Source organism: Myxocyprinus asiaticus, chromosome 8 (assembly GCF_019703515.2).
Source record: "Myxocyprinus asiaticus isolate MX2 ecotype Aquarium Trade chromosome 8, UBuf_Myxa_2, whole genome shotgun sequence".
Taxonomy (NCBI): domain Eukaryota; kingdom Metazoa; phylum Chordata; class Actinopteri; order Cypriniformes; family Catostomidae; genus Myxocyprinus; species Myxocyprinus asiaticus.
In genome coordinates, this window is record NC_059351.1 from 47881098 (window position 1) to 47893867 (window position 12770).

General features: G+C 36.9%; 1 pseudogene; it reads right to left on the bottom strand.

Annotated features, from left to right (window-relative positions):
• The window catches only part of LOC127444792 (TBC domain-containing protein kinase-like protein), a 70704-nt pseudogene that overhangs the window by 21361 nt on the left and 36573 nt on the right, over positions 1-12770 (bottom strand).

Below are 12770 nucleotides of genomic sequence, written 5' to 3' on the forward strand. Positions count from 1 at the left end.
TATGGTATGTTGCATTAGAAATGACAAAGGAATGGAAATCTGTCATAAATTCAATCTCATGACAATGCCCTGTGGTGTTCAAAGTGAGACAGACCATTCAACATCTGTCTACAATGGAATACATTTGCATTGAAACAGGTGATCCATTTACAACGCTGCCAGACTTCAGAGAGCCTTACAGAAAAGATATTCTGATATCAGAATAAAAATGCAGATTCAAGACATTAGGAAAGAGGCAAGATGATAGATGGAATGGGGCTCCTTCATTTAAAATTTTGTATTTGTATTGGTGCTATATTGACAAGTGTTGGGTTGGTAATCGGAAAGATTACAATGCATCTAATTTTACATATCAAGGAGATATACGTGTACAGGAGCATTATTATCGGCAAAAAATGATAATAAAACCTACAGAATACATATTGCCTATTGGAAATTTCTCCACTGCCACTGTTAGGAATGACACAATGGCCTGCTCACTTCCTCCCCTCTAGCCAGTCAGAGCTCCCTGTGACAATGGCCATAGTTCACGGAAAAGTCACTGGCACTTTGTCATCCCAACAGTCAATCATTAACAGGGTAACACAATGGCCAGCATGTACACAGCCTTGAAGGAATGTTTTTAAGAGGATTACCTTAAGTTCTTTGGGGGTCTGGTTCTTTGTGTTGTGCTTTTGAGCTCCATCTTATTGCGTTATAGAGTAAACTAGCTTATACATTTAACAAGCCACAAATACCCTTTTAAAAGCAGCCAGTAAAGTTAAACTAATGGAGGGGATTCTCCACAAAATGGGCTGACATTATGGTGTGTTAAATGGTTGAGAGTTTAAGGGTAATGAACAACTGTTAAACTGCTTGAAGAGAATCGTTTTAGTGGAAAGATTAAGGCTCAAAATTTAATTTGCAGAATAATATTTAAACAGGGTCCCGAACAGCATCAGACTACTCCTGCAAATTTAGACACTGAGGTGTCTGTACAAGGTAGAGCCACTGTAACATAAAATTATTGTTATGCAAAATGTATGTAGTATAAAAGCTATGTTGAATGCTTTTGATAACACTTTGAATACAAAATAAATAGCCTTCGTTTCTAAGAAATTACCTGGAAAGAAACTGCCAGCATATTGCCTTCAAGTCATTTTTTTCAAACTAAGACATATTAAGATTATGTACAGTACACCTTAGTTTGACAATGAGGCTCTCATTTTCAATTAATTTTGTGCCTTATTAATAGGAAATAAGCAATAAAACTACTTAATAAAGCATGCTTTATATTCCTCATCTTCAGCTTTGTAAACGAGCATGTAAGCGAATATGAATGTGATCGTTGTTTGATAATTGCTTGAATATTATTGTTGAATGCTTCATTAGCAACACATTTAGCAACACATGTAAACAGCTTAATCAGAACATTGTATTTGAACACGACCAATTGTCATACAGTGCAGTCTATGTAAGTATTAGACTGGCCTACCGTAAAAAAATTAATAACAAATAAATACAAATAATAATAATACATTTCAAGCACAGTTTTTTTTTTATTTTGTATCTTTGTTACATTGTTTTTTTCTATTTATATTTTCTATTGTTTCTATCTTGTTTTATTGTTTTTCTATTACTTTCTATTACTACTTCTTGCTGTATTGTTTAGTCTATAATTATCTATTGCATTTATTATGCTGTATTGTTTTTCTATAGTTTTATTGCTTCTATCGCATTCTGTTGTTTTTGTCTTTTATTTATATTGCTTCTATCATGTTCTATTGTTTTGTCTATTATTTTCAATTGCTTGTATCTTGCTATTATAATTTTTTCTGTTGCTTCTATATTGTTCTTTTGCTTCGATCTTGTTCTATTGTTTTGTCTAATATTTTCTATTGTGTTTATTTTGTTCTATTGTTTTTCTATTACTTTTATGGCTTCTGTCTTGTTCAATAATTATTTCTATTATTTTACATTGAGTATATCTTATAATCTAATAATTTTTCCTATTGCTACTATATTTTTCTTTTTTTTCTTTTTTTTCTTGCTTCTGTCTTCTTCTATAGTTTTTTTTCTATTATTTTACTTTTTTTTTTTTTTTGCTGCTGTCTTGTTCTATTATATTTTTCTAATGCTCTTCTTGTCTTGTCTTATCTTGTTATTTGTCTATTTTTTCTATTGCGTTTATTTTGTTCTGATGTTTTTTTCTATTGCTTCTTGTAACAAGGTTAAGATGGGCAAGGAGGAGGCGGGAACTGGACGAAGCATCAAAGTAATATTTTAATGAAAACTTTAAAAAAGACACAAAACACACACACAGCAGCTGCGAGTGGCTCTCTCTCTCCCAAACTGCCGCATCTGGCTTGGCCTTATCCCTCTCCTCGGCTGATGAGCCCAATTGGGGGCCGGCCGTGCGCACTCGCGGCTCGGCCCCGGCCTCCTCCTCGTCACACTCCTCCCTCCTATGCCTTAGGCCGGGGAACCCCCAGCATGATGTACACCCCCCCCTGCCGGCAGGCTTTCCCCACCTTTCAAGACCTGGTAGGGAGACAAGGGGAGGGAAAAGAGGAGAGGGAAAGGGCAAGGCGGGGTGACACTGGCTGTATCTTGTTTGGAAGGCTGCGTCCTCCAGAGGTCGCATTTGTCGGCTGCATACGTCATCGAGGCTGTCTCGTTTCAGAAAAGCAAGTAGGACACTTCGAATGCAGCCTTCGAATGCGACCTTCTTTCATGGGAATTCGGAGGATGCATGAGGTGTATCCTTCGTGAGCACTCACAACCCACAATTCTTTGCTTCAACAGAAATGTCTAAAAAAAATTACGCCAATTTGCCCGTAATTATGATGTTCAAACGCAAGTAATGTTAATTCCCAAGTTGAAGTACCTCAGTAAGATGGGTGCAGAGTATATAATATGTATAATTATATTAATATATAATTAAAATAAAGTATTAGACTAAAAGTACACCTGTAAAATCTATTTTCTTTTCTCTTTACATCTTTATAACTCTCCCAAAATGTACCTCATACATTCCCTTCTAATGGGACTTTGTTCCCTTCTCACTCAAAGCGCTGGCACTTGTTAAAGAGTGGCGTGCTGTCATAGCAACCATATTCCGTTCAGTTTCCGTTTGTCCTACGAAGGCCGTCTCGTTTAAAGGAGACTTGTTTAAAGGAGGACGCTCGGTATACCGCAGCCTTCAAATGACGTGTCCTATCTAGTATGCAGCCTTCCAAACGAGACACAGCCAGTGATAGAGAAAAGAGAGAGAAAAAAAAATTGCTCGCCGTGTCCCAGACACGCTGTCACCTGGTCCTCGACCACTCCTCCACCCTCTGGCGGACGACAGCCGCTCCTCCCCAGGCGGACAGCAGTGAGTCCTCTGACCCCTGGGGGATAGAACGCCCCTCCGCGTTCTGGAGGCTGGTAGCAACTCCTCCGGCCCCGCCCTCCTCCTTGTCACTTCTACATTGCTCTATTTTAGCTATTTTATCTTTTTTCTGTCATTTCTTTCTAATTGCTTGTAATTTGTTTATTTGTTCTTATTTTAATACAGTCTATTTTGTCTTCCTTAAGAACTTGTAACAATGTGTGCTTAATTAACAAATTAGTTTGTATTAGTTCTGCTGTGGTACTGAAATTTCTATCGAGATTCATGAAATTTCACTGGCATTGATATACGGACTACAAAAAAAATTTTGGTTTCATGACAGCCCTACTATACTGTCACAATAATTACCACACACCTTGACAGTAATTTTCAGAGTTAAACCATCTGCAACTACTTAGTGTTGCTCAAAATCTCATTCAGCCGTGTGCACATGATGTTTCTAAGAATCAGTTAAAGTTACTGCTATTATCTCTCTGTCAAACACACACACAGGTACACACACACAAACCCTGTTGCTGACAGAAGGTTTGGCTATGAGCTCCGACTTGTTGGAGTCAGGCTTTAGTAACGGCGCCTGTCAGATGGCCGAGAGAGAGAAGCAGAAAGCTTGTTCAGTAGACACATCATGCTCTAATGACCAAGAGATGACAATCAACAGCAGCTCTAACCACACAATTTACCACTCAGAGCACAGTCAGAGAAAGAGAAAGAGTTTTTCTGCCCTGAGAGAAATGCTAGTATGACATAGGATGAATAAATAATACACCCAGGAGAAAAGAAATAAGAATCAATTTAACAACAGGATGGAACTTAGAAGATCTTATTGAGCCCACAAAAGTAGGTCTGAAATAATTACACTGTAAACTTGCTCAAAACGTGGACAACAATTTTATGGTTACTCCCTTGGCTTAGGATTATATATTGGATGTCAACATAATGAAAAAAAAAAAACATCTTTATATAAATATCGGTCTACCTCTAGTACCAACATAGCAGATATGAAGATGTCAGTCATGATTTTATTGTTATGATCAGATGTGCTAGATCTTGAAATCATCAAATCAATTAGACACTATATGGAAAGAGTTGAATTAGTTCAATCTGTACAAATATTTGTAGAAGTTTACATTCAGTATGTTTACGTGCACTTTAAAAGTTTGATTTCAGTTGGACTAAAACAATAATTAGTCTTTTTGAAATGTCATGTTAGCACTTTAGTCTGACTGACATCATACCAGTCATTACAGTGCATCGTATTTACAGGGACAATCTCCTTGGAACAACTTGGCACTCAAGGGTACAATAGTGGAAACTCATGAATTGACCCATAGGGGATTCAAGCCTATTCGGTTACAAGCCAAGATCTTAAAACTCTTAGCTGCACCACGTTTGAGACTATCTTAGTGCATGACTTGCACTCTTAGCTACCTGCTTATTGCCACTACATGCCTTTTGCACTTTCTCATTTCTATGCGAAGAAAATAGATGCAAATGTATGTGTGGGTGTGAAGGCATTTGTGGCTTGTGAGATCATGAGTAGAATGAACATTTCTCAGCTTTCTCAGTTATGAATGCAGCTACAGACTACTGAAGCAATGGATTGGCGACACGAGGTTGTGTTCAGTGAGAGAATAGGGAAAGATGAGGTGAATAGATAGGTGTTTGTAAAGCTCAGCTCTGCCTCAGAGCAATCGCTGATGAAACGCAAACAGAGAGACAAACTCGAAGAGGTAAAAGGTTTCTGTCTCAAGTACATCAGATTGACACTTTCAACAGTGACTCAAAATATTTCTGCCACATCCTCAAAACCAGTCACATATGAGCTATGAAATGAAATCCCTGCAAAAATTGCGAGCTCCAGCAAAGCTGTTTACATCAGTAAATGGGATGGTAAACCAAAGTGGGCCTCTGCTAGACATCGTGTAAATGAGAAAAATACGGCGAAATAGCTCTCAAGTAAGCAGACAGATCTGGTTTGTGTGGCCTGATTATGATTTTAGGGCTGTACAAAAAAAACTGACCAATTACTTTCCAAGCGATCCAAATTATATATTTTTCTAAATCCATTCAATCTCATCTTTACCTGATTAGGGTACATATTTGAATTTATGTTTAAACATACAATGGCATTAATTATTTCTATGCTTAACTTTGTGATGAACAATCACATTTATAACATAGGTTAGGGTTACGATATGGCCCAAAATATTATCACAATATCTTTTTTCATTTCGTTCGATATCAATATTTATCACAATATACATTTCATTCCATTAATGGGGATCCACATGTTTGTTAGACCTCAAAAAGTAAACATAACTTGTTTGTTTACAAGTAATTCCAATGGGTAAGCTAGCTTTTAATTTGAAGTTCAAGTATTCTTAGTTTAGGATTTAATACAACATAAGGTGTGTGATCTTTTCGATGAAATTTCACCAATTTCATCATCTTCAGTGGATGTTTAACTACACTGAGAGACTTTCTTGTGATGCTCCTCACTCCAGATCAGTAGGTGGCAGTAATGCATGTATAATGAATCATGAACTAAATATTACATCAATAAAAAGCAATGGTGTTGTTGGAGTTGTTGTGTTCAGTCAATGGCTGTATTGCATTGTCAGTGCTATCTTGTTCGGTACACACTATATAATTTAGCCAATTAGCTAGCTGCTAGCTAGTGGCTTCCTCAGCAGCTGGGCAATGTAGCCGCTAGCCAGCTAATACTTCCTAATCACTGATCTGCTAGTTGTGTGTTTGCCGAACTGCTTGCATTTTTAGCAACACATACCTGATCCGATTGTCTAGATGTAGAACTTAGGCTAAACCTTGTTATTGGATCAATGCTTGTCTTGTACCTGTTGTTATAAATAATGTTTCTCATTTCTATAATCAAAATTGTTAATACTAAGGCTAAGAAAACGTTTCGATTCATAGTTGGTTTTAATTAAGGGAATCAACACTAAAATTTCCTCAAGTGCAAGGTAACCAATTCAAACAACATGATCACATGTGAAGTCGGCATGTTGTTTCCGAAAGTTCCAGTACACTAGGATCGGCCACATTATGCCGACTAACTGACAAGCGCCATCTTCCATCAGAGAATTTTGCAGAGATCTTCACCTGTGGCATGACTAGAAGCACGTTGTGTCAGCAGTGTGGGAGACCCAGATTCGGATCCCGTATTGAAACCAGGAAATAATCACGTACGCATAATAAGTGACAAGCGGGATTCTGCGGTTGCATTTTTCAAACTAACATCACATTTTTACTCCACTGATGGTTTGGTTCAGGTTTGGTGGGTACAGTTTATATAATATGCATTCCTCTTCACTGTATTACAACTTGTACAGCTGAAAACAACTCACTTTTGGTGCCCCTCCGTGAACGTTTCACTCAGAAAATGGAGCTCACACATGCCCAAACTCCCAACAACAGTTACCACTTTGGCTACTGGGGGCAGTGTTAAGTGTTTTAGTAAGCACAGAATGATTCTAGCTAACAAAAACCCTACTGTTTCATGATTTGCACTTTTCTGGAATTATTATTTATTTTATTTATTGTCACTATAAATCCAATCCATCTAAATTTCCACTAACTAAGCCACCCAATGACATTATATAAAATAGTAGCCACACTGTAGCTTATGATAAGAATGAATGAATTATATATCATGATACGATTCTTAAAGAATGAGTATGACTTTTGGTATGTGGCGCTGTCCTGTATATGTCAAGCATGTAGATTTTCATAATATGAAGGAACAGACAGGAAGAGTAACGAGCAGAATCAGAAGGTCAGGTCATGAGAAAGGTTGGATGAGATCAGTGAATGGCATATTTATGGATTAGGGCTGAACTCTCACATAAATTAAGACTTTGCCTTCACAAATGAATGGTGACAGTCAAGGCAGTTGAGGTCAACTGATGCATGTAGCCTACATATGAGCGTTTCTAGCAGAACACGAGAAAGAAACACAAGATGAAAGAAACAGAATAAAATGGAAATGATAAAGAACTGTCCTGATATATGAAATATAGCTTCCAAATGTACTAGCTGTTACACCTATTAGAGGTGATTTATTGGTATGAACTGATAAATATGACTGACACATCAGATACAGACAAATGATAATCATACTGCTAGTAAAACAATTATATATACCACATTTGAATCACATCAATATAGAGTAAATTATATATGTAAGATATTGTAAGACCAATGTAATCATGTAATCTTGTAACCTTAAGGCCAATTATATTGGTCATATTCCAAAAAATGTATTCAGCTATACAAAATTTTTGTCCAAAAATGATGAAAATTCAGCATTGGACTCGGTGTGAATAAATGTTTTATACTGTTGTATAGTTTTGTCCCGACAAACTTTGTGTTTACAGTCTTTTACAGTATATTTTAAATAACATTTCCAACATTTCCAAAATGTAAGGTCTATTTAAATTTGGCTGTAGACACTGGAGTGTTTATTAGCGAGCTACAGCATCTCATTAAGAAGTGAATTGTGGGCGTTTGAGAATTTCAATGGCTAAATTCACTGCTCTTCCAACTGCAATCCTTCATGGACCATTTGATAAGCAGCGGGTAATTGGCTGAACTTCATACTCTCTGATTTTACATTTCAGTGCAAGGCAATCTTTAAAAGTTAAAACCAAAAGGGCAAAAAGAATTCAGCATGATGTCGAAAGCAATTGCTGTTATAAAGGTCAATGTGTTTTTTAAAGAATCTTTAACTTCAATTACCAACTGCTCTCATGAAAGTAAAATTATAGAGAAAATGAAATGGTACTAATATGCAACTACAAGTCATTCTATGGCTATTTACCAATATAAATCATCAAAATTTGCCAGCAAGGAGGAAAATTAAAAATAGGATGGCTACTGTATATAATGTTCTGAAATTCAGTTAAAGATGACATGAAATGGCTTCACGAACACTTTTCTTTTCTTTCTAGTTGGGATCTTTCCACCTGAAAAAGAAAATTGGGGCACAACGTATTGAATGGCTCATCCCTTTTTAGCGAAAAGCATTTTATACTACACAAATCTGGATATGCCCATGAGTGCAAAATCATGTCATCGATTATTTTGGTCCATTTGCCCAGAAAAGAAAGATTATAAATGATAAATGTAAGTTAATTTAGTCAACAAATGGGAGCACACTAGCATATAGATGACCTCAAAGCTAACAGTCATGGACTAAAACACACAAAACTACAGTTTTGATTTCATGGGGTCTTTTACTTTCTTAACCTTCTCTCTGTTCTTGCAACATAACAGATGTTCGCAATGCTCTTGCGTTTTAAGGTCAATTCAAGACACTTACCAGGTCAGTTTTGGGCAGCTCCTGATATTCTGACGAGTAATAGGAGGGTGATTTCCCAAAGCTATTGCGGTCATTGGCAGGTTTGGTTGGCTGCACATGCTGCCGGTAAATGGCACTTTTAGGAGTCCAGCAGAAAAGGTTGATGGATTTGCGGAGACAGCACTCAATGTCAGTCTCTAAATGTAAAATAAGAAAGAGAAGAAAGGAGAGGAAATGTAACGCAGAAATCAATGAACAAATAAAAAACTACACCAGAAGGGAAGTCCAAAATATTCTAGGTTTGAATCCCACAATGGGATCACCATTTTTCCCTTGGGTAGCACACTTAGGTCCGAAACATATATGCAAATACGTGAATACAAACGCTTCTAGCTACGCAGACTGGATTTTGTGTCATTGAATCATGCCACGTTATATTGCAATATCAATGCCAAAAATTACAATATGCATGGACATGAAAACTGAACCGCAATACAACATATAGAGTTAGTTTTATCCATTTCTCTCAGTTTTGACCAACAAAAAGTTTGAACAACAGGGCATAGTCAACACAGGCCTAATGCATCAGTACCATACGTAACAACCATAATAATGTGTAAGTGCTACAGATGTTACATATTAAATCATGAAAATATAAATTGGAGAAGCACAAAGGTCCATTAGTCACCTTCCAAGGGGATTAATGTTATATATATATATATATATATATATATATATATATATATATATATATATATATATATATATATATATATATATATTGAATAAGGAAATGTTTTGCATATGTTTAAAAGCATGTTTAGCATGTTAATGGGTATGTTATATAATATTGTTATATATTGACCTTGGCAGACAAGATCTGCTATGCTGCTGCTGCTGCTGCTGCAGAGCAAGTACGGACACTTGCTACTGCTAAACAATACACAGACATACTGAGTAAAGCATATGGACATGCAGCTGTTGCTGCACAATCAGACAAAATACAAGACATGCTGCACTGAGAATGTAGGACATGCTGCTGCACAAATAGACACGCAAACAATCCCCATGTAGAAGATCTAGACAAGTGGAGCTGAGGTGGAGGTGGGTTTCAGAGAAAACTCTGACAGCACACTGCAGTGAAACCGGCTTACTTCAAAACTGAGCAAGACACAAGTTGATTGGCTACCCAATTGGCTGTCAAAGGATGAATCAGCTTACACCATGCAAGCCAAATAATATTACATGTCACATGTACGTGAGCCAATTGGCTAACAGAAAACAAGTTCAAAGAACCTATTAGCTTGCGTCACAGTTTTATTACCTTGATCATTTTGAAAAAAAAAAAAGTTCAATCTTAACTTTATTCAGGCTATGTGAAAAACATCGTGAGAGTGCTGAATCATGAATTCAGCAGTGTGTATCGAACCAAATCCATTTCTGCAGATAGCTACTGAATTTAAGAGTAGTATGGGGCAATTTAAATATCAGACACTTAAAGCATTAGGAAACAGCAGCAATATGTCCATTTGAAAAACTGCTGTCTAACTTTCTCCTAATTAACCTCGGATGTCCTTGATACACTCTCCCGAGATTTTCCCTCCAACGGCGCCAAACACTCCAACTTCCTGTCAATGTCTTATTCAGTCACAAACATCAACACTTTATTCACTCTCTCACAGTAACAGATGATGAAAAGGAGGGGAAATTCAGCTGCTGCCTTCAAATGCAAAGCAAACTCTCTTGAGCCGTGTGCCTTAAACCTGAGATTAAAGTGACAGGGATTCACACGGATATAAACAAAACGGGAATTCTCTTCCACTCAGATTTGTCTTCTTTCTATCCTGTTAGTGAAAAAACGCATCCCTAATGAAGTGCTTTAGCATGCCTGGCCTACTATTCAAATCAAGTCAAGTATGACAGTCTCATTTTATTTAAAAGGATATGATCTGAATACTGGATTATACATACTGGATTTACACTGGAGGTTTGTGGTTAGAGTCCATGAAAGAATGGAGGTGAGAGAGAGTTTGTGCACTGCAATACTGTATACAAAAACAATGTGTACTGTCTTGTCAAATATTAATTTTGAAAATGAATACTGATTGATATTGAAAATCTGGTGTTAACTGCAATTAATAATTTATTGAGAATACAGGATGTTTTTAAACTGATTTTCAGCTCCATCTGTTGAGCTGTCAGCCATCAGAAATAAAATCTATGTTACTGACAAACTAAACATATTTTGCATATCACTCATGTGATACTCATGTGACCTAATTAAAATGAGAGAAAATATCTAAAAATCCCTAACAATTTCTTTACAATATAGATGAATGAGTTGACATATCATGGTTGTGAAAAAATAAAAGATATATATATATATAGTGTGTGTGTGTGTGTGTGTGTGTGTGTGTGTGTGTGTGTGTGTGTGTGTGTACGTACGTACATATATAAAGGGATGGGAAGTAACAGAATACATGTAACGGGATTACGTATTTAAAATACAAAATATAAGTAACTGTATTCCACTACAGTTACAGTTTAAATCATTGGTAATTAGAATACAGTTACATTCAAAAAGTATTTTGATTACTGAAGAGATTACTTTGCATTTTATTGTCATTTGTTTCATTTAATATTTAGTCCTTTCAGATGGAAAACATTTATACATATAAATGATGCGATCAAAAGTGCATTTGAACAGCGGTGAAACACTTTCTTAAGTAAGAAAAGTAGAGAAGTAAGTTTGAAGTAAGTTTGGAGCAGAAGAAATAGAAATAAACCTTGTATAAATTGTCAGCTTTACGCTAAGCTAAAATGCTATTTCTAGCCATTTTACATGCATATGTTACCAGGCACGATCATATTTTTTTATCAAGAAAATTCACGTTGGATCATAATTTCTTTTTTTCTAGTAAGACCTTTGATATTAGGGCAAAAATTGTATTCTTGATAATAATTTTTTTATTGTTTTCCTGTAAAAATATCTAAAAATCCTTAAAACAAGATCAATTTGATTTATCTTATTTTAGAAACAACACTGCGTGTATGTGTATGTGTATGTGTATGTGTGTGTGTTAGTGTGTGTGTGTGTGTGTGTGTGTGTGTGTGTGTATACAGTTGTGCTCAAAAGTTTGCATACCCTTGGAGAACTGGTAATATATGTACCATTTTTAAAGAAAACTTGAGTGAGCAGGCTGTTGGGCCTCATGTATTCAGATAGAAGACAAAGGCAGGCCTAACACAGTCGTAAAAACCTAACTCAGCCCCCCACATACCAGGTCATAAATTATACTGATAAAAATCGCGCCAAAATCAAACAAAGGGAGTCCATAAACAGACTACAAATCCCATGAAGCCTTGCTCACTAAAGGATCGAAATCTCAACTCCTATTGAATGAGGCACACAACAGAACATCTCTCAAACCATGACATCATCAGGAGTAGAAATACCTCTGAAATGCTTCCAGGATTTGCTTCCAGCAACTTTGTTCGCCCTGTATAGACGTAGCTCATCGCTGCTCTCGGGTGCAACCTCGTGGCACAAGGAAGTAACGTCCGACTTGAAACTGTGGCCATACAATCTCCATCTCGCTGGACGAGTTGAGATTACTCTGTGTTCAACAGAACACTCTAACGGATCCGAAGGAGACCGCCAAGCAATCCGCATCTTCATCCGTTTGCCTGCAGAAGTGAAGAGATTAAAGATTTCTCTTCCATCTTCAATCAAGTCGACATTTCTGAAGTTCTCCGCCAGCCCGCCGAGAATCAACAGCCGTGCCCGCCAACAGAGCGAGGAAACGGCCTCCCGTCATCACACAAGCCTCAAGGAACCGGGTCGGAGATAAAGGACGGAGGGACACACACTCTACCTGTGTCCTCATGCGATTCAAGTAAGAGGTTTATGTCTGGGCAGAGATAGAATATTATAGTGTGTTATTCTTGTGTTTCAAGGTTTTTGCTTGTACAGTTTACGGACCGCCATGTCCGCTCATTATTAATACTCAGGGTATTAATTATCACAATTTTGTTTTGCTGTATTGTGGTCCAACCAAATTGGACTGTTGTGCATTTTCG